The 26,943-nt window shown below is 40.8% G+C and overlaps 1 protein-coding gene and 1 long non-coding RNA gene across 3 annotated transcripts in view; one reads left to right on the forward strand and one right to left on the reverse strand.

Moving 5' to 3' along the window:
• The window catches only part of CSMD1 (CUB and Sushi multiple domains 1), a 2,270,760-nt gene that overhangs the window by 1,482,801 nt on the left and 761,016 nt on the right, over nt 1-26,943 (reverse strand). The gene's annotated exons all lie outside the window — the stretch shown is intronic.
• On the forward strand, nt 1,862-7,533 carry LOC149872738 (uncharacterized). Of its 2 annotated transcripts, none has more exons than XR_016439796.1 (5): nt 1,862-1,934; nt 3,765-3,827; nt 4,747-4,912; nt 5,056-5,183; nt 6,656-7,533. It is a non-coding gene; the product is annotated as an uncharacterized LOC149872738 (long non-coding RNA). The 2 variants fall into 2 exon arrangements; XR_016439797.1 differs by having other exon boundaries at nt 4,747-4,903.

Consider the following 26,943-nt stretch of genomic DNA (forward strand, 5'->3'; position numbering starts at 1 on the left):
TGTTCTCAATATGTCTTTCCCTGTTAAAACTAATTACATGATCTTTGTTTCTACATAGCTTATCTCTTCACAGCTATTTTATATTCTTCATGTAAAATTATAAGGCTCCATTTGTCATGTAACTGTTGGCTGCTGCAGAAAAGATGATGAGGTCACAGAATATTATGAACAGAGTAGGAGGAAACTCTAGAAAAAAAGCAAAGCCAACAGATAATCAGTAGGAATGTGTTAGTTTTCTAAATTGCCACAAGATGGCATTATTTCAGAAAATTATCTTCACAGCTGAAGAGGTAGCTGGAGATACATACTATTTTGGGTCATTATTGTTCTAAATAGTTCCCTGCTTTATACTAAAATTGGATGTATAAGACAAGGAGTCTGATTTCATACATCAGATTATGGCCCTGTCCAGTTTTTCGCTAGGTGACTGATACCAAAATATTCAGGCTTATGTGGGCACTTGGGAAAAGTGACACATGGATATTTTCAGTTTAAGTCCTTAGCCTGCAGTGTCAATACTGTATGAACTAAATGGGCAAAAGAAACTTAGACTGTTACTGAGTATGATGCAGCTGCTGGATAGTGGGGGCAAATTATGTAGAGTTTTGAGTATTATTTTCACCTCTTAAGAATACTTAGCCACCTACTGCTGCAAGGGCTAATCAAACCCTGTGTCCTTATTCATAGCCCCTTATTCTCAACCTTTGAATTAGCAGAAATATGCTGGATACTCTGCAGTGTGCCACTGAACCTGGGAATTTCCAAAAAAAAATCTAAAAATCTTCTTTAAACTGTAAAATGTGGATATTGAATATATATATATATTTTTTTAACTAAATACAAACTTTAGAAAAAAATATTTAATACATAAAATATGCACAGCCTTGTGACTCATTAAGTCACGTGTAACATAACTTCATACAGTACCAATTACTTATATAGATATAATTAACAGCTCAGACTATTCATATTCACCACAGACATGCTATTTTCATTACATGTATCCAAGAGGAACTTGACCAAAAACTGGTCAAAAAAAACAAACCAAAAGAAAACGATCCCTAAGCCCTGTTGCAATTAAGTGTAAACAGTATTGCGCTATGACCTATCCCTCTTGTGTCCCAAGGAAAGTTCAGTGAAGTGGAAATCCAGGACTCAGAAGACAGCTTTGAGTTCCATAGGGCTCAAAATACTGGATCAATGTTCTCCCTCCTACTTCAGCAACCATTCCATAAACTATCCCTCCTAACCTGGAAGCATCTTTTGGTTTCTGTGACAGTTTCTGCCAAAGAAGAATTCCACATTTTAAAATAGTTTAAATCAATTCTTAGGCAACATTGTTTACTAATAGTTATATATGGTACATGGAGCTAGGCACAGAAATTACACATAAACTGGTTTAAGTGATCAGAAACTGGTTTACACCTGTAACGGAACAGAAGCTCAGTGCACATAAACCAGTTTCAAAATAGCTGAAATTAGTTTAAGATAAAATTGATTGAATATAGTGTCAGATTTAACTGACTTAGCTCAAACCAGTTTATGAAACTTCTGTCCCAGACACCTTCCTAGTTGAAGTTAAGTCACAGTCCCCCAGAATATTAGCATGCTCTGCAGCCTGGGCTGGGATGGCTTTCTGCTCCAGAGAGCAGGGCTGGCTCTGCCTCTCTGCTCCAGAGCTGAAGCAGCAAGGGCTGGCTCACTGCACACCCCAGGCAAACATTAGCTGGGGCCTGGAGCCAGGAAGGAGGGTTAAGCTCACCTCCCCCAACACAGAGCTGCCCTACCCACTTACTTAGCACCAGCTGTGAATGTAAACTACAAATCCCAGAGGCACCCGGAAGCAGGAAGAAGAAGTGATGAACAACCCTACACAGTCTTACTGCTCTTGTTCTGAACTGCAAATCCCAGAGACCTTGGAGGCAGCAGGAAGAGTAAGTGAGCACACAGCCCAGGCTGTATTTATAGATCTCCAGTTTATAGTTTTTCAGAGAAAGAATGATTCTTGTTTAAGCTTTTTATGAACTCAATGCCACTACCTTCTGCCCCCAACCTCTCCACACCTGGGCAGAGCACAAGCTGAGGCCTGGCCACCCTGCCTCCACTTAAGGAGCTCCATTCCCTTCCATTTGGCAGTGACCAGCAGGCTGGGAGCTGTACTCTAGCATCCCCTGGCTTCTGGCTTGAGCCACTGCAGGCATGTGCATTTTCTGAATCAAAAGTGAATGTGTGTTTATTTGCTTATTGGTTTAATCCCCTGCAGCTTAGACTAACCTGCAAAGACTGAATCAATTCAGACTTAGGCTTTTTGACTGTCTGTACTTAGCCTTAGAAACATTTATGGATATAAGCTCCCAATCAGATTCAAACTGAGTGAAAATAAAAAGTAATTTATGTCCAATTCATAATATTCCCAAAATGAGTACTTCTGGGGGCAAAGGGAGGGACTTCCAGTGGAAAGATCAGAGGTTAAGGGTGGGACTTCCGATCCTAAGATAGCAACCAGGGGGTGGAGCCACCCATGTAGGCCTTGACAGCTCACCAAAACTCATTAAGCAGCTCTCCAGCCAAAATAATTGCCCACCCCTAGGTAAGGGTGAGCAGAATCTGGAATAGACTTCCCAAGGAGGTGGTCAGCACCCAGCCTTGGAAGTCTTCAACAAGACAGCAGGTAGACACCTTGCTGGGGTCATTTGATCTCAGCAGTATTCCTGCCCAGAGCAGGTGGGTTGGACTTGATCTGTCAAGGCCTCTTCCAGCCCTTAATTTCTGTGATTCTATGTATGGCACGTGTTGTGGTCTTATAGATTTTACTGTTGTGATCTTTTATTGACTGTGTTTCTCACTTGTATCAAAGCCATGGATGAATTATTCAGGTCAGCCCATGGAAGGGCTGATTAAAATATTCAGATGGTGGCCACAATCTGGCATACTCCAGTGGTTCTCAATCTTTGGTACCTTATGTACCCCCTGCCAATCGACGCGGCAAAAGCAAAACTGTGGCACTTCCAGTTTCAACACTGTGAACTGAGTCCTACTTTTTTCACCGTGGCCCAGGACAAAGCAGCTTGCGCAGGGCCCCCCTCCCTATCCCCTGGTACACTGATGCTGGGGAGTGAAAGTCCCGGCACACCAGCATGGGAGGGGTGGTGGCCAGAACTTCCAGCCTGATCAGGCAAAAACCAAAATGCAGCACCCATGTACCCCCTGCTTATGTCTCCCGTACCCCCAGTGGTACGTGTACCATGGGTTGAGAAACACTGGTATATTCCACATAAGTTGCAACTGGGTGGGGGAAGGGAGAGGGATAAGGAGAAGGGGGCTCATTTTAATATGCCTTAAAATAATGTAACTTATAGAAAACTCTTGCACTTCCCCTGTAAAACCAGGTGCCTTACTTATATATAAAAAATAAAACTTGAAATACATTTTCATGAACAAAAATGTCCCAGTTTTCATTAAGTGACACATCCAGGGTAGAGTTTTCTCCATTCTTTAGACACCATGTGGTCTAGTTTCATTCATTTCCTAGGTAACTTTATTAGTCAGTCCTTTTTCTACCATTTTATCCCCAGTGAGGCTTGCTAGGTAACATTCACTTTTTCAGAATCTGTCCAGCTTGGCTGAGAGAGAGGATTTCCAGCCCACCATTGCTACAAGACTCTACACCCAAAATAGAAAATAGTTTGCTTTTGTTTTTTCAAAGCATTAGCTATAAGAAAAGTTCCCTCTCTCCATCACCATTTATCTTTTGTCATTCCTAGGGCAGTGAATTCCTGGAGACTTGAGAATCTTGCTTTGTGATTGAAATCAGACCTGCTCAATGTGTAAGCATTTTTACCTCTTAGCCACGTAAAGAAGTTCCATTTCTGTCAGGAAATCACTGCTCTCCTGATAGAAACCGTGAGTGTACAGATGTTCTAGCTTTTTTTCCTAGAGCAAAAATGACAATTCTGGGAGAAAAATAACCCTATTCCAACCAGTTATAGGTCACTGCTGGAAGAGCTTATCCAAGAAAATGAACATTTGCACTTTCCCATGGGAAACTGCAAATGTTCACTCCTCCCAGGGACCAGGAGAAGTAGAGCCACAGGGAAAGACTCCCATGCCTTATGGAGACTTGGGTTACCCTAACTTGCAGAAGGTGTGGGGGCACCTGATCCCACTCTACCAATAGACCAGAGAGGGGAAGGGAGAAGGAGCTGCCAGCTGCTCCCTGACAGCTCCTTATACACCGGAGTACCCAGAGTGAGATTGGGCAGGTGTCTTTGCCCCATTGTTCTGTCCACCTGGCTCCCAGGCACAGGGAGTGGCACTGCAAGTTCCCTCTTTTCAACTTGGGATCTCCAGAGTGAGAAACAGGAAGGGGTCTTTGCCCCATTGTTCCTTTCACTTGGCTTCCAGAAGCAGTACAAGGCTGTTTCTGTCCCACTGGGAATGGGAGGACTGGAGCAATCCATGCTTTCCCCAGACTGGAATTACCCTACCACATGGACAACAAGGGAGGAGGTGGTTGCAGGCTTATATTGCTCACTTCCACAGAATCATTTTAGCAGTGGAAATGTTGCACTGCTAGAAATGAATGTTTGCAATCAGCCAGGGGTTGGTTCCTGAAAGAGATCATTACCCTACTCTATGGTCATGAAAGAAGGTTTCATTTATTTAGATGCAGGTCATCATATGTTCTACTTCCAAGAAATGTAGTTCTGCTGCTGACAATTGTATATGTATACTATCTCATCATAGACTGTTATGCTGGGAGCTGCAAAAAGCATCCATGGAAGGAGATCAAAGACCCCTGGTGGAAAAAGAATAAAGCAAAAGAAAAAAAAGATGCCAAGAAGCCCTTTATATCTGTCAATCACAAAACACTTAAGGAAAAAAAACCCTATGAAAACAGTTTGTAAGTAAGGTCAGCAATAATCCCATGAGGATAATGTCAAGAAAGTAGTACAATTCTAAGATTATGTGAACAATACCTTTTAAGTAAGACTAGCATTATTCAGATAATGCCTCATCACAAACATACAGATAATGTTGCTATGTTGGTTTCAGCTGAGAAAGGAAATGGAATTCCATCTTTGACTCAAATAAGCAGAGAAGGAAAGATGAGCTATTACCATAAAACATCTGATGAAAAATGTAGAAGGGAGGGATCATCTATTTGGACTTGTAAGTTCCAGGTATGGTTCTATGCTCCTCAGCAGACTTCCTGTTTGAACTTCTTTATGTTACTTATTCTCTCTCCTCTTTATCTGTAAATTGGGTATAACAGCTGTTCCCTAGCTTATAGGATTTTGTGAGGATAAACATGGCTAATGTTATGAGGTATTCAGATACTAAGGTGATGGGTAAAGTAAGTATATCTCTAAGTAAGATAGATATATAGAAAGATCAGTGTCAAAAAGAAAGAAGATACAGAAGTGTCTAAATTCATCTAGCACCACAGAACAGGAAGAGGGGAGAAACAGCACCTTAAGATTCCCTTTTATATCATGGAACTGATTTGGTGATAGAAATCTCAGGTTCCCTTTCCCTCCTCCTCCTTCCTGTTTGAATAGTAAAAAATAAACTAATCCAATGCACGTAGTTACATCTTAGATTTTTTACTTCTGTGATTTGTCCTTCCTTCCTCAAATATATATTTTAAACTATTCAAAAGTTACAGATCCCACAACCTTTGTAGATAATGTTTCAGTACTCAATCACCTTCATAGTTAGAAAGTTCTTCCTAATTTCCAAACCAAGACTGCCTATACACATGCTTGGAGGTGGTGGTGGGTGGGGGAAGGGGGGAAGTGTTTTAATTAAAGCAGCTCTTGGAAAGCTGCTCTAATTAAAATTCCATAGTATCAAATTTATTAAACCCTTGCTCATTTAAAAATGGTTGTGGGATGCTTTATCTAAATGTTGTTTGACGAGGTTTCGTTAAAGTGGCCATTTAAAAATGTGCAGGGACTTATGCTAATTAGAATGCAGAACAGACCTGATTAAATTTTTCTTGCTGCAGTTTAGGACCATTGCTTCTTGTCCTGTCTCCAGTGGCCTCAGAGAATGGTTTAACTCCACCTTCTTTATAACATTCTTGCTAATACAACCCAGCATGCTATGGTCTTTTTGCAACAAGAACATACTGTTAACTCAGATTCAACTTGCAGTCCACTATAACCCCCTGACCTTTTTCTATAGTGCTGCAACCTAGACTCCTCAATCTGTGTTTGTACATATGTTCTAATTATAGGAGTTATAGGTACTTTGGATTTCTCCTTATTGACTTCTATCAAGGGAAATACAGGCCCTTTCCAGCCCTTCCCGTAGCTGCCACGTGGGGTCAGGGAGAATTTCTTCCCCTTCTGTTGCTACAGGTGTCAGGATTTTTGCTTGCTTGTTTGTTTGCCTTCCTTATAAAATTGGGTATTGGCTGCAGCCAAGGCTCTGGATTTTGACGGGGGGGTGTTAGCGATCCTGTCAGAACTAAAACCTGTAGGTTTCTGGTTAGATGGTCTTGCTTTTCTGCTGGGGCCATAATGATCTCCATATTTGGGTTCTGGAAGATATTTTACTCCATGGTTTTACTCCATGGTTAGACTGATATGGATTGTGAGGTGTACTTCTTTTCCTTGCATCTCTCAAGTACATTTTAAAAATTTTGCAGGACACGGACAGTTTCCTCATCCAGTATGACAGTTGGACTCATGCAGGTGGCTGGACTATAACCTCCAGAGGTTCTTTCCAGCCTTACTTTTCTTTGATTCTATTGTTCTAATTTTAGATATTTTCTCCAATTTATCATGGTCATCCTGATTTCTAATCCTGCTCTTCAGAGCATCAGCAACTTCACCTAGTTCAGTATCATCTGTAGATTCCCTAATCCTGCACTCAACGCTATCATCCAAATCATTAATGAAGATATTAAGCAGTACTGGACCCAGGAAAGACTCAGGGGAATCACATTTGATAACTCCTTCCATTTAAAGAGCCATTGATAACTACTCTGTGGGCATATCTACATGTACATTACTGTGCACAGTTACTGCTCATTAAGTTTAGTATGCAATGTGTGCCATGGGAGAGAGTGTGGATGGACAGGAATTTGTGGGGCTTGTGGGTCAGATGTGGCCCATGAGCCATCAGTGGGACAGCCCTCATTTAAGTTATAGTACTATAATGCATGAAAAATAGATCCTTGAAACTGTCTGATGAGATTCTCCTGAATTTTAAAAGCATGTTATACATGTACAACAATTATTTATAGTGAGTATACAGTTATTTACACAGCTGCGTGAAAATATGCATTACATGTAACAGCCTATCAAAAGAAATTAACACTTTTGCAATCTCAGAAAATGCAATGTTTTTGGTATTCTTTCTGCATTTTTGTGAGGAACTAAAAAGTCCATTTTATAAATAGAAAAAATAATAGATTGCAATGGTCACAAATCAGTTTCATGTACTTGTAACTCATATTGTTAATGCAGAATAAATGTCTTCTTAGCAAAGTAGTTCTCTGTTTCTTCACACACCACACATGCAGGTGCAAAAAAATCTCCAGCATTTCATATGCTGTAAAAAGTACACCCATTAGCACTTAAAAGAAAGAGGCAGTAAATAAAGTTGAATGCATTTAAAGGGTGAAACTGATTTTAAAAAGCAGGTGTTATTTTATGCCCACTGTAAAATGAGTAGTATAACATGCTTTAATTTTAAACTAATTTGATATGCTTTCACACAATTCCTATCATACAGTGTTTAGGTACCCAGGCAGTAGCACAGAAGACATGAACATTTCAGTACAAAGTATGAATGTCAGGTACATTTTGTACCTAAAAGCACATGGATAAATGTTAAAAAAAAAAGTTTTAGATTAATATTTTGCTTATAATAGTGTTTTATTACTAATGATGTCTGTTTCAATGGCAATGCCAGGCCAAAAAAAATATGCTGCCAATTTTGTTTTTTCTAGTTTGTAATATTTTTTCTAAGTAACAGAAAACTGATGCCACAAAGATCCATTGAGACAGGATATTACAATATCCAGATAAAAATGTATTGCCTGAAAATTTCAAGTTTCAAAATTATTTTTAGTTGTAATCAATAACTTAATGTTCAAAATGTACATAAATTATGAGAATACCTGCTAATATGTCATTTTGAAGAGCATACTAGCCATACATTTTTAAACCAAAAAATTAATGTCTTTTTTCTTGTATTACACTACCAGCCAATATTGCAGATCTCTGCTTTGCTGTTAATAGTCTTACATTATTGACAAAACTAATGAAATATAAACAGCTTTCAAAAACCGGAGTCCAAATTTCATGTTAACTAAATTGTCCATGAAAATACCTGACTCCCATTACTCAACTGCAATTTGAAATTTGATGTTTGATGAGACCGTCTCAATCTGAAGATATTGTAGAAACTGGTGACCTAAATACTGTATTAAGGATGAGCATTGACGACATGTAGAGGGTGCATGAGCACCCCCTGAGACTGCCAATGCTGCTGGTGGCACCTGCAGGTGGTCGCTGCTCGCCACCCCCGCCAACAATGATACCACTGGCAGCATCTGTGGGCAGCCCCCAATCACCACTGGCCACTGATGCTGCTGCCAGCAGCATCTGCAGGTGGTTGCCAACTGCTAGTTGGCACTCTCCACCCCTCTTCCCCATAGTTTTCCGCTATGTTGATAAGAAAGATTATATTTTAACATCATCCTCATGAAAGACGTGTGCCCCCTGAGGCTGGGGAGGGCACAGCTGCAGCTGCAGCTGCCTGCAGGAGCGCCCTACTTGCTGCTGCCATGCCCCACTGTTACCACCACTGCTGTTGCCGTGCCCCCACCAACCTCTGGGAGCACGCATTTTTCATGAGGATGATGTTAGAATATAATCTTTCTTATCAACATAGTGGAAAACTATTATTTCCTCTAATCTAAAGGCTATGACATTTCTCTGCTGGGTGAATTATCAAAAACATAGTTCAGAATTGAGTTTATTTGCAATTGTGACCACATGTCCACATCCTTGTTTATATATATATAATGAAATACATATACATATCACATCCACAAAAACAACAAAGCAGAAAATACAGTCCAGCATGATACTTTTAAAGACCTGACTACATCTCTTTATCTAGCACTCATCCGAGGAGGAAAAATCCACAACAAACTTATAGGCTCGGTGGTGCTATGTTAGCTAGCACCACGTCTGAAAGGGACCTGGGGGTCATAATTAACCATAAAATGAACATGAGCCACCAATGTGATGCTACAGTTAGCATAGCAAACAATATGTTGGCATGCATCAAACAATGCTTCTGAAGCAAAACTAAGGAAATTATTCTCCTGATCTACTCGACATTGGTGAGGCCACAGCTGCTGCCTCCAGTTCTGGGCACCACACTTCATGAAGAATGTGGAGAAGCTTGAAAGAGACCAGAGAAGAGCCGCTCATATGTTTAGAGACCTGAAGAGCAAGTCATATAAGGAAAGGCTGACAGATATGGGACTGTTCAGCTTAGAAAAGAGAAGAGTTTGGGAGGATTTGGTGGCAGGTTATGAATATATCAGGGGAGAGCATCACAGGCTAGGCAGACAACTATTCACTAAACCACCCCACTGGAAAACGAGGAGCAATGTTCATAAACTCCTAGATGGAGGATTCAAACTGGATATAAGGAAAAACTTCTTTACAGTACGTGTGACCAGACTCTGGAATAGACTCCCAGCAGGACTGGTGCAGGCACCTAACGTGGAGATCTTCAAAGGAGACTGGATGTACACCTTGCTGGGGTTATTTGACCCCAGCAGTCATTTCTGCCTAGAACCGGGGGCTGGACCCAATGATCTCATGTAGTTCCTTCCAGGCCTAAACTTATGTGAATCTGTTATGGAAGGCCAACTTTTATGCATAGAAATATACAGAAAATATTATCTTGTGCGTTATTTACAATATTCAAATATCAGATTCCTCAAGAACTGGATATTCAACAGAAAAACTATAAACATTAATACATGTCAAACGTTAATATGTGATCACACTGCTCTTGTAATCTGGCATCTTATATTGCTCTTGTAATCTGACAACTTCACTATGCCAAAAAGAATGGGCCTAACAGCTCTTTTCAGAGCCCATAACAATCTCACCAAATCAGCCTCTAGTAAAATAGTTGTGTGCTTGATGCATGGTAATGCCATCAGCAACTAATTGGGCACATCTACACGTGCAGTTAATGTGCCTGCATTTTCTCCACAGAAAATTCAGTTCCATTAAAGTGGCCCTCCACATGCATCCCCAGCTGCCAAGGCTCACTGGGAGCAATTTGCTCCTGGTCAGCATCTTCAGTGCATTAGTTTACTATGTTGATTTCTAACACCTGTATCTACAGATACAAGAAAAAGGTGCATTAGCCTAATTTATTACTCAGTGATTGCTAAACACATGCAGATGCTGACACTTTACTGCATATTAAATTAGTCTAATGTGCAGTAAACCATTTCATATAGACACACCCACTGATTCACTTCAACTATCCATTCAGCAATAACTAAGCTTACTTAAACCCACATTTACCTTCAGTTAGAGTAGGTACTTAGCATTCTATTTAGCAATAGCCTTTCTTTTAAAAAATATAGTCGAGGAAGGGACTAATAAAAACTTAGTCACTTATCCCAGAATTTGGAATACCTCGAAAATGAAATCCCAAATTACCTCATCTAACGGCATCAACAAGAAAGAATAGAATAGTAAATTAGCCAGACCAAAGATTCCTTCCCTCTTCAGAAAGGGTTTGCAGCATAGGCTCCCCTGTATCCAGAATTACACAAACAAGGTAGAAAAGTTTTGTAAGGGCAGTAAAACCTGTAACTATCAAAATCCAAAAAATATAGCAGCATTTTTAAATCCTCTGGTAGAAATCAGATAAAGAAAAATATCTTCTAAAGCAGTTGCTTTTTGTAACTAGAAAATCTCCTAAGGAATAGACAGGAAACAAATTCTGTCATTCGAACAGACAAGCAGCAGAACAATGTGACAGCTAGTAATGCTCAGCGGTCACCCTAATTCAACTAGCTGCAGCCATTTGTAGTATCAGTTGTATCAGTAGTATCGTACTGGGAGTCGAAGCATAAAGCAATAGTAAAAGCAACATAGAAGCTGATTAGTGATAATGATTCAGAGCAAAAAAAAAAGGTCAAGGAGATTGTTTCTTTTTTGGGAGTTTCTTATTACATACTGTATGTTCTTTGATGTGGCCAAATATTTTTACACTTAAAAAAGGGAGATACTATTTACCATCTTGAAGATTCATTGCCAGGCATTATACACTGCTATCAAAATAAGTATATTTCACATCTGAAGAATGTTTTTTTCTTCTTTTTTCAGTTTCACAGTTCTGCATTTTCAGAGGAGAGTAGCAAGAGTGCACTCGAACAAAACACCCCATAACTACTTATCTCATTGGGAGGGTTTTACACATACCAAGAGCAGCTAATGGCAACCTACAAACACTACTTATCTTAAAACGTGCAATACTTAATAGTTACCAGTAAGTGGTAAACTATCAAAATGTTATACGTGTTTTTATGAGTATAAAAAGCTTTTATTGTGCTGCTTCACTGTCTGACTGTGTTCCTGTCATAGCAAAACAGATACACATATGCAACTTCATTTTTGTCAGTCTGACACTGATGGAAGACTTTTGTGTGGCGAGCTTTTCTATCAGATATTGGATTTCTGGGCAACAAGCCTTGCAAGATGGCAAATAAAGACTGTTTGGCTCTTGATGAATGAGGTAAAAACCAAAACAGTGACCCAGTGAACAACCAGAAGGTCTGAATTGCTCCAAACTTCAAAGAGATAGTAGAACTGCTGAAGCCAAAGGCTGAGATCACTAAATCTTGTTATTGTATATTTTTTGGGTGTGTAGATATGAGAAAATCCTTGAGCATCAGAAAGATGGAGAAGACAGAGAAGGCAGAAGTGACTAAATCACAGAAGGGCACAATTAATTGTTTGCTTTCCTTTGAGCTTAGGCAAGACTGTGAAGGAAGGGGCACACACAAGAGATTAAGTCTCCAAAGAATATTATTGTATACTTTTCCTTCCTTCCAGGATTGAGCACGCTGTGCTCCGGCGGGCAGTGCCCGCCTTTGAGGCGCGCTGGGCCCTTGAGGGCGCGCTGTGCCGGGTGGAGGACGGCTGTCTCAAATACGCGCTCTGATGTCATGACCGGTCTGGGCGACCGGGCTGGCTCGGTATCGAACTGCGACTTCCAGCTCTGCTGCGTCCTGGGCCCTCGCCAGGCTGCTTTTTTGCTCTCTGTTGTGTGGAAGTTGAAGGTTGTGTGACGTGTATGATGGGATGGAGCAGGGTTGGAATTGTTTAGGACTGTGTGGCCGGCAAGCCGACCGCGTAGCATGTGAGACACAACGGGAAATGCAGTGAAGGGGTGTGTCACGGTGTGATGTGTTGGTGGTTTGGTTGTTCTGGGGATTCTTTTGGCCCGGGATTTGGTGTGCGTGGGATGCACTTTTGCGGACAGTCTGTGGCTCGGATCTTTTGGTTATTTGGTGCGCGTTGGACGCACTTTGGTGGGCATTAAAATGGGTGCGGCTGGCTCCCGTGTGGAAAACGAACTCCTTTGCCCAGTTTGGTTTCTGGATCCGAGGACAAAGAGACTTGTCCGATCTTGTTTTTGGGTTGGTAGTAAGTTGTTTGTGCTTTCGCTTTGCAAGCAGCCACCATTGTTGTATCCCTGAACCCCTGAATAAAGTATTTAAAAAGTCAAAGTCCTTCCTTCCAGGAGCAGTAAAAAAACTGAGAAAGACAGATTTTAATTTGGGTCTCTCTAGATTTAGAAGCTAAGTAAATTGTTTGTGTGTTTGCTTGTTTTAAAGGTAGTTCACTTTCCAGGTGGGTTTTCCCAGTCTTTCTCAGTTCTAGCTCAGATTGATTTTTTTGTTTTTTGTTTGGTCAAAACAGAAGGAAAACAACACTGCTGGATTTTAAAAAATAAAGGAAACAAAGATAATTAAAGAATATTTCAGAAACTATTCACTACCTCTGCAGGGAAATCTGTGTCCCTTTATTTCTCAGCTATATGTACGTGAAAAACCTGCTTTCCATACAGATATTGAAAGACTTACCTAGATGTCAGCTTATTTCTCAGTTCTGAAATTCCTTGGATAATGGACTTAAAAGTGATTGCTTCTATTTACACAAGGTACTTTTCCATGTGTCAAGCGGTTGACATAAGTACTTTCTTGAATTCAGACTGACACTTTTAAGCAGCAGAATGCTACAAGTGGATTATTTCTTAGAGAGAATATTATTCATCTACTACAGACCAGTTCAACCATTAACTACTACACACAAATTCGTCCACAAATGCATTCATCATGCTGTCAACACAACAGCTCAAGATGTTCAAATGACATAATTTTAAGCAATCACTAGTTCTATAATTTCCATTCTTGCTCTTATCCATGCCAAGGTGGCACTATCAGAGAATGTTCTCATGAGCTATTCGGTTGTGTGTCTAAATTCACTGTGAGCACCAGGGAATAGCAGAACTCAGGGCAAGATTTGTCACACAGAAGATAACTTGATGCTCTTGGCACTCAGATGTTCAAAAGGAACTAATGTATTTGGAAATTTTTTTTACAAATATAATACTTACTAAATTAGCATAGGTACAAATATATGGCACTATTGATGAAAATACATGGTGAGTTAATTCATTTCCATTTAACCAGGTGCTTGCTTACCCTTTTCAAGGTGAATGTCCATCTTCCATTTCAACTAATTAGTGTTACATTTACGTTTGCTCAAAAAAAATCCCATTTCTAAACACCATCTGGTTGTACACTTACATTTTTTTAGGCAATGTGGTCAGCAATGAGGTCATTGATGCTAACTGCCAGAAAAAAATCTTATTTAAGGTATGTCAATTTTTCTTAGCTATATGTAAACACATTTTCTGTATCATTTTTTGTTTCTAGCTAAACACTAAACATAACATTGAATGAAAACACATTCAATAATGTCAATATTAGAATTTAGTAGGGTTAAAATCCTTCTTTCAAGTGTCAACTAAGGAGTTGAAACTTCAGCTATATTGCACTTTTAATCATTTATACACTTATGTCAAGTAGGAACTAAACATCAATTTAGAATAAAGAACATTTTTCATCCACTTGACACAGGTGTGAATGATTATGCAAGGTGCAAAACGGTAGAAATTCAGGGCCAAACAGTGGAAGTAGGATTATATGACTGTAGTGTGGAAAAATACCCTACTAATTAGACTCAATATGCAGATGTTGTACAAGATAAAGATAGTAATTCAAATAATAGATTGAATACTATATCAGCAATAGAAGCAAAAAATGAGCATGGAAACTGCACATTCTACAAAAAGCATTTCTACTTATACCCATGTTTTAATTACTTTCATAAATGGTATCCACAAACAATGGTAATAGAGACCTCTAGAATAGCTAATGTTTTGTCGTTTATTTCAGTTTGAGAGACAATACTGGTTCCATAAGTATTCCATTTTCAAAAATATAGAATTTACTCTTAAACTAGAAGACTCTTTCAAATCTGACCCCTAGAGAGAGATGGAGTAAGCATTCTATCCTGTCAAAATATGAAGATCATATTATTTTAATACTATAAAAGCCCTAGTCTGTCTGTCTGTTCATAATACTTTATTTGCACTCTGATTGGTTGTTTCAGCAGCCAATCACAATGTTTACTGAAACAACCAGAGTGCTCTGCACAGACAGAAATGCTACCCTAACCCCCTAATCCCCAGCCCTATTCCTTGGAGGCAGAGGGAGATGGCAGGGACAGTACTGCCATGACAGTGGGGACTGAGGGGAAGGGAGGGCACTGCTGGCCTCGTCCCACTTCCCGGCCATGTTCCTTGCAGGCAGAAGGAGATGGAGTGGGGAAACGGGCCTGGATCCATTGCAGAGGGTGGGGGAAGAGGGGAGCAGGGGGGGAATGGAGCTGCATGAGAAGCGGGGTTGGGGGCAGACGTGGGGCAACTCCCATGATGACGGAGGCTGAGGGGCTGGAGCAGGTGGGCAAGGCCAGTGCCACTGGCTTGGCCAACCTTCTCTGGTGCACAGGCCTGGATACAGGGGATGGGGGATGACACATGGGGCTGGAGGTAGATCCAGCCTTGCCACCGCATCCAACAGATGCAAAAAAAAAAAAAACACAAGCACAAAAAAACCACAACACTGACCTCACACCCACCCCCTGCTTTACTCCTTGGACATACAGTGGGACAGTGGGGATGACGCCACCATGACAGTGGGGACTGATAGGACTGGAGCAGGAGGGTGAGGCCAGCAAAGTGCTCCAGCCCAAGGTTCCCTCCAAGCTGCGCACGTGCATGGCAGTGCAGAATTTAATACCATCCCACGCACTAACTTATTAACACTGCACACCCATCCAGAGAGGAGCTGGACTGCAGCACAGCAAGGCAAGGCAGGGGCTGGGGGCTGGCACAGGCTCTGTCAGTGCTAGGGAACTGCTCTGCTGGATTGGTGCTGCTCCCCGCTTTTCAGATGTTTTTACACCACAGAGTAGGAGCTGCCCCACCCCTCCCCCAGCCCAGGTTGTGCCTGCCCTGCGTACCTGCCCACTCGCCTGCACTGCCTTGTCTGGCAGCACCCCCTGGTGGCCACAGGGAGTGATGCGGCTGGAGCAGCTATGTCCTATGCTTTCTTCAGTGGGGAGCACTACAGGGGACATTGCCTGTGAGCAGGGAGCACTGCCTGTAGGGCCCTACTTCCCATAGGGGCTTGGAGCCTGCAGGGTGCCCCTATGGAGGCCCCACTGCCTATAGGTGCCCCTGCTCCCTATACAGACCCTGCTGCCCCTACGGTGGCCCAGCTCCCTTATAGGGGGATCCTATGCCCCCATGGGACCCTAACCCTAACCAACCAACCCTAACCTGGGGTCCCCTGACCCCCAGTTGTCTTTTCTGCCTGGTGTGGGGGGGTGGGTCTGGACCCAATGATCTTGTGAGGTCCCTTCCAGTCTTACAATCTATGAACCCTATAGACAACATCCAGTGTCCATGCTCCCTTATAAGGGGCCTCTGTACCTCCATGGGAGCTGCACTGACTATAGAGTGCCCCTGCCCTTTGTGGGGACTCCAACCCCAAGAATAATGGTGAGGATCCATTACATAAGGAATTTCGTCTATTAGGCTTAGTGTAGTCTGGATCTAGGCTTAGTGAAAGGGGGAGGCAGGGCCAAAGTGGTGCACTCATGGATCACTACACCTTAGAGGGAACATTGCTCCAGCCCCTCAGTCCCCACTGTTGTGGTGGCACTGTCCCCTCTTGAGAAGGACAGTGGGGACAGCTCCATCATGTCAGTGGGGACTGAGGTCCCTCCCTTCTCTTTGGAAATGGCAATGTGGTGCACTGGTGGTGCAACACATGCCTTGCAGCTGCATCCAAGGAATAGCTATGCCCCCACTCTTGGACAGGGGCGAGCCCAGCTGATTTGAAGCAGGAGCCCCTCTGTAACAGTTTTATCCAAATGGCATTCACCGATTGGCTGCATGGGCCAGGCAGGTGGGGGTGGGGCCACTTGAGTTAAAATGATAGCCCTGCCACCATCACTGCCACCTCCTCAACACTCCAGTCCAGCAGCTCCCTCCGCCCCTTTCTCATCCACTTGAAATAAATCAATTAGTCTTTGCAATTAATTAGTGGTGGGGCTGGCTAAGGAAAAGCATCAACTCCTCTGGGGGGGGTGGGGGTCACATCAGAATGGCAGCAGCATGAGGTGTTGGGTGGCACTGCTGCGTTGCCTCCCCACCCCATCATTCTTGATGGGCAATTGGCTAGTTCAATATGTAAATAGAATTATTTAGTTTTCATTAGCATCCCTTATCTAACCCCAGACTACCTTGAAAAATTACGTAGGTAACTAGAAATGTACTAGTGCTGCATTAGAATATTATAACCAAGATAAGTACTATGAAGGGCGGGGGTGCTCATCTTAGACTGGATTCTACCATTTTTAAAACCAGTCAATGTGTGCTGAGCTTAGATTGGTTTTCAGTCACTCATACGGGTAAATGTGTAATGTCTGTACCTGGCCATACAGATTGTTAGTATTAAATATACTGAAAGTATAAGTATTAAAAAAACCTTTCAAAATCAAGAAGACTGTCTGTCTTTTGGTAGAATACATGCAGTATTTTCTGCACCATGTACCATCAAGTTATCTGTTCCAGTGCTGAAAACTCATCTGGAAATTCTTGAAACAGGATTTTATTGATGTTATTATGGCATCACGAGTATTTTAAAACAAACTGTAAAATAGGTTTGTATTACTTTATTGTATTGCTTACATAAAGCAATACAAACCCTATTCTACAATTTTTAAAACATAACTGACATAGTATGTTTAAAAATACTTGTGATTCCATAATAACATCAATAAAATCCTGATTCAAGGAACCATACATATTCAAGACACTACCCTTCTAACTTCCTAACACTAGTGGTTCTGAAGTCCATGTTTAAATTTAAGCAAATTTAAAGAGTAACAGTAAGGGGATATTGTCCATCTGCCTCCTTGGCTATGATACTATCATGAATGATCACTTTAATCATTCTTGACTTGTCAGCCATAGGCTATATGCACACAAGGTAACAGTAGTTACATTATAAAGAATTCTTATAAATGGCTTCTTACACATATGTCTAGTATGTGAATGCATTTTTAAATCCTTTTCAGAAATGAAAACAAGTTACTAGCAAACTAATAAGCCACATGGGAAGTGTCAATGTTCTCAAATAATTTTTTCAGCATTATTTCACTAAAAATTTTGTCATGAAAATACTGTACATATTGTTGATGTCTGATCTGGCTTTTGTGCTCCAGCAGACCATGTGAATACAGACAGGCCTCCGTGGGAACAGAACTAACTTTGAATGCAGCTTTCATAATCTAGTACATGAGACACATGCTACTGTGGGCTAACCCTGGGGTAATGATACATAGTCAACATATATCGTATCTACTATATGAGGACACATATTATATAATATGAATAAATTATATTTTTAGACAGAACTTTGTCTCTCCTTTTTAGTATACATTTTCCCTTAGGAATATGTCTTCCATAAGCACATCTTCTGCTTGAAATTGCTCCACAGGTTGAACAGAATTAGAACAGCCATAGGCCTCTGTAATCAGTGCTTACTCCTTACTAGTATTGAGTCCTGTAATTAAATAGGAAATAATTTATGTCTCAAGCTTTTCCTCCTGGGGACTTTCAGATTTACTAAGTATAGAATCAACCTGCATGGTGTGATAAATGTGTGAGAAGTCAGCCCCACGGGTTCATATTCTGCATTTGCCAACAACAAATGAGATTGAATATTAGCATAAGAAAAGGGTCAAAACACTAGTGGATACAATATTTAATAACAATTTCAAACATAACTCATGCATTTATTTCACTGTGTACTTTAGGCCTGGTCAGTTATGTTTTAAAGATAAGTACAATAAGCCTGCTTATGATTGAAAAAGAAAGCGAAGGCAGAAAGGAGAAAATGTACTGTTTTCAATGAGGGTACATGTAAACTATCTGTTCATGTTTCAGATCATGTGGATTTGTGCCTTTGAATTTAAGCTTCTCATGGAGTTTGGGTGCAAACCATAAATTAGCTAACATGCAACTATCCTCAGGTTCACTTAAAAGTTTTCTGAGCCTTCAGGGTATCTGGGCTAAGTTTGGAGAATGCAAGTTTCAGGTTTTATAATGAAAGTTGCACATGGAACCCTAGTAATAGACTTTGGGAAAGATTATCTCATTAAAACTGCAGTGTAGAGGAAAAAAGTGACATGATCCAAAGTGAATTTCCAAGCAGAAACTAGAAATTATGATTTCATTGACAGTATTCTTTGTATTTTCTCTTCAGTATTATTCAATTGTAAAAATCAAAACAAACATTTTATATTTTATTATATTTTATAGTTGAAAATCTTCCAGCTATGCAGAGGTTATTAATACATGTCTGCATTACAACTTTTCTGTCCCTACAGTAATGATAAGAGTGTGATATTTTCTGGTGACATTATTATACTGGGAAAATTTCTAACATAAATGCAGTTCTACCAGCATAAAATGCTTTTGCATATTCCTTATTTGAAGCAGTGTTTGTTAATAGCCCTCTGATGTCATCAGAAACAGAGGTTCTGAGAACATAATTGGGATATAGGTTATACTGTAACTAGAAATGTGCAAATTGTTGATTTTTCAGTATAGTGGCCAAATCAAAATAATATTTGAAAATCATTTTGAGTTTTCCCTCAAACAGAATTATTTTGGAATTAAGTTAATTAAAAATGGGGTTTTTTTACAGGTATTTTTGGAAAAAGTAAAGGAATAGAGTCACAAAGCCAAGGAGGCTTACCCCCTCCCTACCCTGTTTTACAGTCTAGAAGTTAGGGCATTCACCTGCTGTGAGGGATATTCCAATCCAAATTCCATCTGTATGATTCAGAATAGGGGCTAGAAATGAAATCTCCTATCTCTCAGAAACATGTATCAGGCAATAGTCACCAGGCTATCAGGTATCCTGGAGGAGGGCCTGAAGTCATTCTTGCTTTCTTTCACTGAATAAAATGTAATTATTCCATGCGAAGTCAAATGGTTTGAACAGTGATTGAGACTGAGAATGATTCAGTGATGGAGAAAGGCTCTCCCCACAACACTTCTAAGAGTGCCCCCCTTGGAAATGGAAGACTGATTCTAATCTGTGCTCTGAATCATGCAGAGACAGAATTTAATCCCAAATCTCTCATATCCCAGTAGACTGCCTTGGGCTAACTCGCTAACTACCTCCTCAGTTTTGTGAATCTAGCTTAACATTTCTTAAGCATCTGAAACTATTTGTTGAATTCAGCCCAATTCATGAAGCCCTGAGTTGACCAAAACTGTAATTTTTTGTGAATGCATTACTTCCTAAATACAATTAATTCCCTCTGTTAGTATGGGTATGTGTATGCGTGGAGAACAGGGGACTGTTAAATGAGGGCAGCCAGATTCACTTGTGTCATGCGTTAGTTCTCAGTAAAGTAAGTGAATTAAGTTGAAGTACTAAATACTGGTGCTACTGCACTGGAGTTTTTTGCTTCCCAGGGTCTGCATTAAAACATATGACTGGGACTGCAGCAAGTTGAGATGGGTTGAAGCAGTCCCAACTGGCAACAGGCCTGGGGAGTCAGCCTGCCAGCCCAGGGCTGCTCTGACCCAGTTCAATGTGCTGCAGAGGGGCTTGCTGGGACAAGAAGATGCTCCAATGTGGGGCTAGCCAGCAGGTAACCCCCACACTGAAGTAGCCTTATGCTCCAGCCAGACCCTCTAGCATCTACAACTTCACTGTTGCAAAGTAAAAATTGCAACAGGATAGTACTTGTATTTACTGCTATGGAATTCATTAGTGTACTCTTACATGAATATAGGTTGTAGCTGTGTTGGTCTAAGTACACAGGTTGAAAAGGTTCTTTGAGTAAATCTGGGATATTTTATTAAACCATTTGAAAAATAGTGGGATTTTTTTTTCTTTACAAGCTTTCAGGAATGAATACCCTTTGTCAGGCTGAGGAAGCATCTGCAGTTGGTGTGTGCTCTTCCTGGATGGAAGGAACAGTAAAGAAGCCAGAGTCTGGTATGCATGCGAGACATGCAGTCAGTGAAGATGTAAATTGAGGAGTCAGTGGGTGAGAGAGATGTTTGGGGGGTGGGGAGGAAGGAAGGGAAGGGGAATTATGTAGTTGGTAAATAATGGAGAGGTACCTAGGGAATCAGATGTTATAATGGTTATAATGTGTCATAAATCCAATGTCTATATTTACTCCATGATTTTTTGTTTCCGGTAGGTTGATGAAGTGATATTCATAGGCTTGTCTGTAAAAGGTGCTTTGTAGGTTCCCTTTGAGGAGTAGAACTGAAAGATTAGAGAGTAGTTTTCTGGTGAGAAATGTGCCCCCACAGGTAGTTGGGTATTCTTGTCTTTGACAGATTTCCAGTGTGCATTAATTCTGGTGTGCAGTTGTTGTTTGGTCTCTGCTAGGTATTTTTCATTAGGGCATCTGGTGCATTGGATGAGATATACAACATTTCTGGAGGTGCAGCTGTAAGATCCAGGAATGCTGATGGTTTTGTTGTGGGATGTACTAACTGTGAGGGTGGTGGAGATGTGTTGGCAGGTTTTACATTTCTTGTCATGGCATGTTCTGGATCCATTCAGTGTGTTTTGCGCCAAGGACATTTGCTTCTAGTGATGAGGTTAGCAAGGTTTTGGTGCTTGTTTGAAGGCTAGGTTGGGTGGTTCTAGGAAGATCTCTTTAAGGATTGGGTCTTCTTCTAGTATGGGTTGCAATCATTTGAGGATTTGAAGTAGTGCATCTAGTTCCGGGCGCTGCACTTCAGGAGGGATGTGAACAACATGGAGAGGGCCCAGAGGAGGGCCACTTGCATGATTGGGGGCAGCAGGGAAGGCCCTATGAGGAGAGGCTACAAGACCTGAACCTGTTCAGCCTCCACAAGAGAAGGCTGAGAGGGGATCTGGTGGCCATCTATAAATTTGCCAAGGGGGAGTCCCAGTTCCCCCAAGCACTACTGGGAGCAACAAGGAATAATGGCCATAAGTTAATGGAGAGTAGATTCAGGCTAGATATCAGGAGGCGGTACTTCACTGTCAGGGTGTCTAGGAGCTGGAACCAACTTCCTAGGGAAGTGGTGCTCACTCCTATCATGGGGGTCTTCAAAAGGAGGCTTGATAGACACCTTGCCAGGGTCGTTTGACCCCAGCATTCTTTCCTGCCCATGACAGAGGGTTGGACTTGATGATCAGCTCAGGTCCCTTCCGACCCTGAAGGGCGAAGTGGACACGCCGGAGGGCAGGGAACAGCTGCAAGCAGACCTGGACAGGTTAGACAAGTGGGCAGAAAACAACAGAATGCAGTTCAAAAAGGAGAAATGCAAAGTGCTGCATCTAGGGAGGAAAAATGTCCAGCACACCTACAGCCTAGGAAATGACCTGCTGGGTGGCACGGAAGTGGAAAGGGATCTTGGAGTCCTAGTGGACTCCAAGATGAACATGAGTCGGCAGTGTGACGAAACCATCAGAAAAGCCAATGGCACTTTATCGTGCATCAGCAGATGCATGACAAATAGGTCCAAGGAGGTGATACTTCCTCTCTATCGGGCGCTGGTCAGACCGCAGCTGGAGTACTGCGTGCAATTCTGGGCGCCGCACTTCAAGAAGGATGCGGATAACCTGGAGAGGGTCCAGAGAAGGGCCACTCGTATGGTTAAGGGCCTGCAGGCCAAGCCCTACGAGGAGAGATTAGAGAAACTGGACCTTTTCAGCCTCCGCAAGAGAAGGTTGAGAGGCGACCTGGTGGCTGCCTATAAGTTCATCAGGGGGGCACAGAAGGGAATTGGTGAGTATTTATTCACCAAGGCCCCCCCGGGGGTTACAAGAAATAATGGCCACAAGCTAGAGGAGAGCAGATTTAGATTGGATATTAGGAGGAACTTCTTCACAGTTCGAGTGGCCAAGGTCTGGAACGGGCTCCCAAGGGAGGTGGTGCTCTCCCCTACCCTGGGGGTATTCAAGAGAAGGTTGGATGTGTATCTAGCTGGGGTAATGTAGGCCCAGCACTCTTTCCTGCTTATGCAGGGGGTCGGACTCGATGATCTATTGAGGTCCCTTCCGACCCTAGCATCTATGAATCTATGAATCTATGACCCTACCAACTATGAAATTATGAATCCAGTAAGTAGACAGATGCACGAAGATCACCATAAGCATTGAAGTGATGATCATATGGCATTAATTTTGCTGAGTTGACCAAGTTATCCAGATGTTTGATTCCAGATTCCCAAAGTAAATTTTATTCTTCCAGCTCAGTCAAGGTATATACTGAAGAAGATGGCAGAGAAAGCATGTCAACAGTGTCTTCAAGGCTAACTTGAAAAAATGCAACATCTATATCAACTTGTGAAAAACTATCATCAAGGACCACCCCAAATGGAGGAAGAGCCTGCTGAAAGGATCTCAATGTGTCATGGACTGAAACAAAAACCCAGAGCCACCCACTCTGTACAGAAACATGTGCCTGAGTTGCAACACAGTCTGTCAATCCCAGATAAGCATTGTCAGCCATTCTTGGATTTACAGATAAAACAATTCTGGAAGATGGACTGGAAAAGACTACCAATAATGATGATAACAATTGCAGATACTGTTCTTGTTTGCCTTCATGCTTTGATGTTTTTCTCCCTAATCATTTTGGATTTTCAATTGTGAAAGGATCTTCATAATGCTCCTTCCAACCCCACATAAGCTGGGCTGATGACCAGCTTTGAAAATACTAGTTGCCTTGCTGATGGATTTTTTTTTTTAGAGGGGGGCATTTCTAGTATTTTAAGAGACGTGTGTGTGTGTGTGTGTGTGTGTGTGTGTGTAACTAAATTCCAATCACAATCTTTATTTTTAATCAGAGTTTTGGCTGGTCCCTCAAAATTACAAGAGTGGCTCCTTCATCCTTTGGCATGTCAGGCACTCTTCTGTAGTTTCATCTCTAAGTTTTGCCTCTAAGTTAAAAATACAACTTTCATATGTTTCATTTTTAACTGAATAGTAGTATTCCTCTAATTTCATCATTAGCTTTTTCTCCCTGGGTTAACTGTGAAACACACTGAATTTCCCCTTAGGACTCCCTCACCCAGTCCAAACCATAGTCCATAACACAAACCATAACTCTTGATTGAAACAAACAAGTGACCAAAGGAAAGTTTCAGCCTTCCTACAGATTGCAGGAAAGGGCTGTCTTAACTCTGGCCTTTCTTAGAAACAAGCTTGTCCAAGTTTCAGTTTGCCTCCTGGCTACAAACTGCCCCGTCCCCAGCTTAAGCATTTGCTGTACCCACTTTGAGCTTCTGACTGCCAGCTAATCACTTCCAGCTGGGCTCCTACCTCAAGGCTGGTTGCCTAACTTAAAGGTCCAGACCGCCCTGCTACAGATACTTTCTGATTATCTATCTTTTCCATGGCATCCAGTGTTTACAAATATGGTATGAGGCACCCTCTAAATTTAATCCATCCTCACCCCCCATATTTACAGAGATTTTCAGATCCTGTGGAGTTTTTAGAAATTTTATTCAACTCCATTTAATTTCTTTGACTACTATTTACTTCTGGTAATGTGTTAAAACAAGAATCACTCTGGGCCAAGATACTGCTTCATAACAGAACATGGAGTTTGGTCACCTCTCCTGTCTCAGAACTTAAATCACTTAAAGGTATGATTTCCCATACCTCATCTGGGAAGTCATAAATTGTGACCGGCCTTTAGCAGTAGTAGATTACAAACCCACTTGTAAATTTTGCTGGCCTGCTGAACTAATGGATGGGTTTTGGAGGTCATATTTCTTACTATACAAGTATTATTATGTTTTCACAGCAAATATCATTGAGGAAATACAATTTTAAAATGATAATCACATTTTAAGAACACTGATATTTAAAACCTCAATAAAATTAAACAAAACAATTGTTTAAAAAAAAATTCAGTTTCCTATATATTTTCTTCTCTAATGGCCTAATAAACCACCTTTTGTACATTAAAAGTAGGCCTTGGGGAATTTGGCAGAGAGATCATTAGTGCAGTATTTCATAACTACCTGCACGGTCATGGTGTGAATTTCAGCACAACTGCTAAAAATATGCTTGCTATTAACACTGATTTAAGAGCTATCAAATGTCTCATAAATGCATCCTGTAACACTGGGGGAAGGAGGACATCTAAAGAAAATGCTTTTCAGTGATTAAGACCTCATTGTATGAGAAACACTCTTTTCACTATGAGAAGAACATCCTGTAACTAGTAAGACAGTACTGGCTTATTCCGACATAGTTTTGTATGGTTACTGGAAAAGGAACCATTAAAAAAATCTAGTTAATATGTTATAAATGCAGGCACTAATAAAGCCTGGGATGCAAGATCTAGTAATATGCTATTTCTTGCTATAGAGTGTAAAAAAATATATCACTATAGATTTTTTTGTCAAATTAAAAATTAATTATGTGGTAATTTGAAAAGAATAATTCAATTTGTGTCTTTGTGTCATCAATCTTATTTGCAAGCTGCTTTTCAGTTTAAAATTCTTGTCATTAAAATGTTTGCTGGAAGGAATTCAATTGGGGCTGAGTAATAAAGGTAAACAGGCAAATTTAATGATTGAATAACTTTTTAATAGGCTTTTTGTTCTGATTTGATTTCTTTTCTGTTAGACACATTGTTGTCCACTACTCACCTCCAATTCATGCTGTACTCTTAGGACCTACTTACGCAAACACAAATGAGCATACATCACTAACTGCTTGGGGTAGATATTTCCTAAGATATAAAAAGTAGATGCCAAAATTTAGTGGCTTAATTTGTAAAAGTTTCTGGGCCCAGCCACTGTATCAGGCGACTTATTCAGGCTGACTTAGACAAATATTACAGGTTCAAATTTTAAAAATTATCTGCTGTCTTGAATAGAGTTACATAAAGCATAAACATTATGCTTATTTTGAAATCTTTGCAGGATTTCTTTTCCAATGGCCCCAATATACCACCATTTTTACATTAAAAGTAGGCCTTGGGAAATTTGGCCTAACTGCAGTTTCCTTACTTTGGAAGTGTATTTCAAATTTCTCAATAAAGATTTTCAAATCTCTTTTTCTACCTGCATCAAATCTGGCCTTACAAATATGTACATTGAGGCTAGTTACAGACATTCAAAAAGCCCAAGGTGGAATTGATTTAAGTTACAAATTTTTCTGTAAGTGGTGTAGTTTAGATTGGTAGTGAACAGAACATGTACTCACCCTTTAGTGCTGGGGAGGGGCGGGGAGAAGATGTGAATCTTAGATTGGGTTCCTTCATTTTTAAACCAGTCTGTGTGTTCCACACTTCTACTGTGTTACTGGTATAGACCAGTTTCCAATAACTTATACTAGTAAAAGTGTAATCTCTATACCTGGCCTAAAGCACAGTCTCTTTTATCTCAATCTTTATATGGTTCTGATCATGAACATATGAGAACCAAGATGTTAATAAAGAAGGTGGTGAAGCAGCAGTCAGCACTGCAAGGGTGACTGTACCCATGGCTTCCCTAACCCTGCCCCCCGCCCCCCCACCGCCAGCTGGAAGGCCACACAGAGTGGCAGATGGGGACCTTTTAAAATATCTGAATATTCCTAGGGCTTCAATGTTATGCTGGTCTCACATCTTAAAAATCTAAACTTCAAAATGTTGAGTAGATGCTTTACTTATTGGCTAAGTAAAAAGTGTATGGCTATAAGGAGTGACTAGATTTCTTTTTGTTCTTAGATACTGATAAATGCAAACTGACGGTGGCCATGTAGGATAAAATTCTAGTTCTTTGCACTCAGAGGCAATATTTTATCCTAAATACAATTGGTCAAATTTCCATCCTTTGAATCAACTAGGTCAGTGGAAATTCTCCCAATGTCTTAACAGAGCTTTGTTACAGGCCCAAATTTAGTTCAGAAGCTCATCCATATGTTAGAAGTAACAGGGAAATGTATAGTATTTGAAATACAGTTATTAGAAGCTGGTTCATAGCATTTTCCTGAAAAATACTTACAAAAATGCGTTTAAACCAATTTAGTGAAATTAACAGCCAAATGAATCTAAAATGATAAGAAACAAATGTTTAGGATCTTTGTATATTTGTGGCACAAAAAAAAAATCCTGTTTTCAAAACAGAAATGGAAATGTCTGGATATTTTCTTTATAAGGGAAAGTAAAAGTTGTTTGGAAACCAAAACCACACAATGTTTCTTCATGCAAAAGGTAACATAGTGTA

This window comes from Crocodylus siamensis, chromosome 1 (genome assembly GCF_052110815.1).
Source record: "Crocodylus siamensis isolate JL-2025a chromosome 1, ASM5211081v1, whole genome shotgun sequence".
Classification (NCBI taxonomy): Eukaryota; Metazoa; Chordata; order Crocodylia; family Crocodylidae; genus Crocodylus; species Crocodylus siamensis.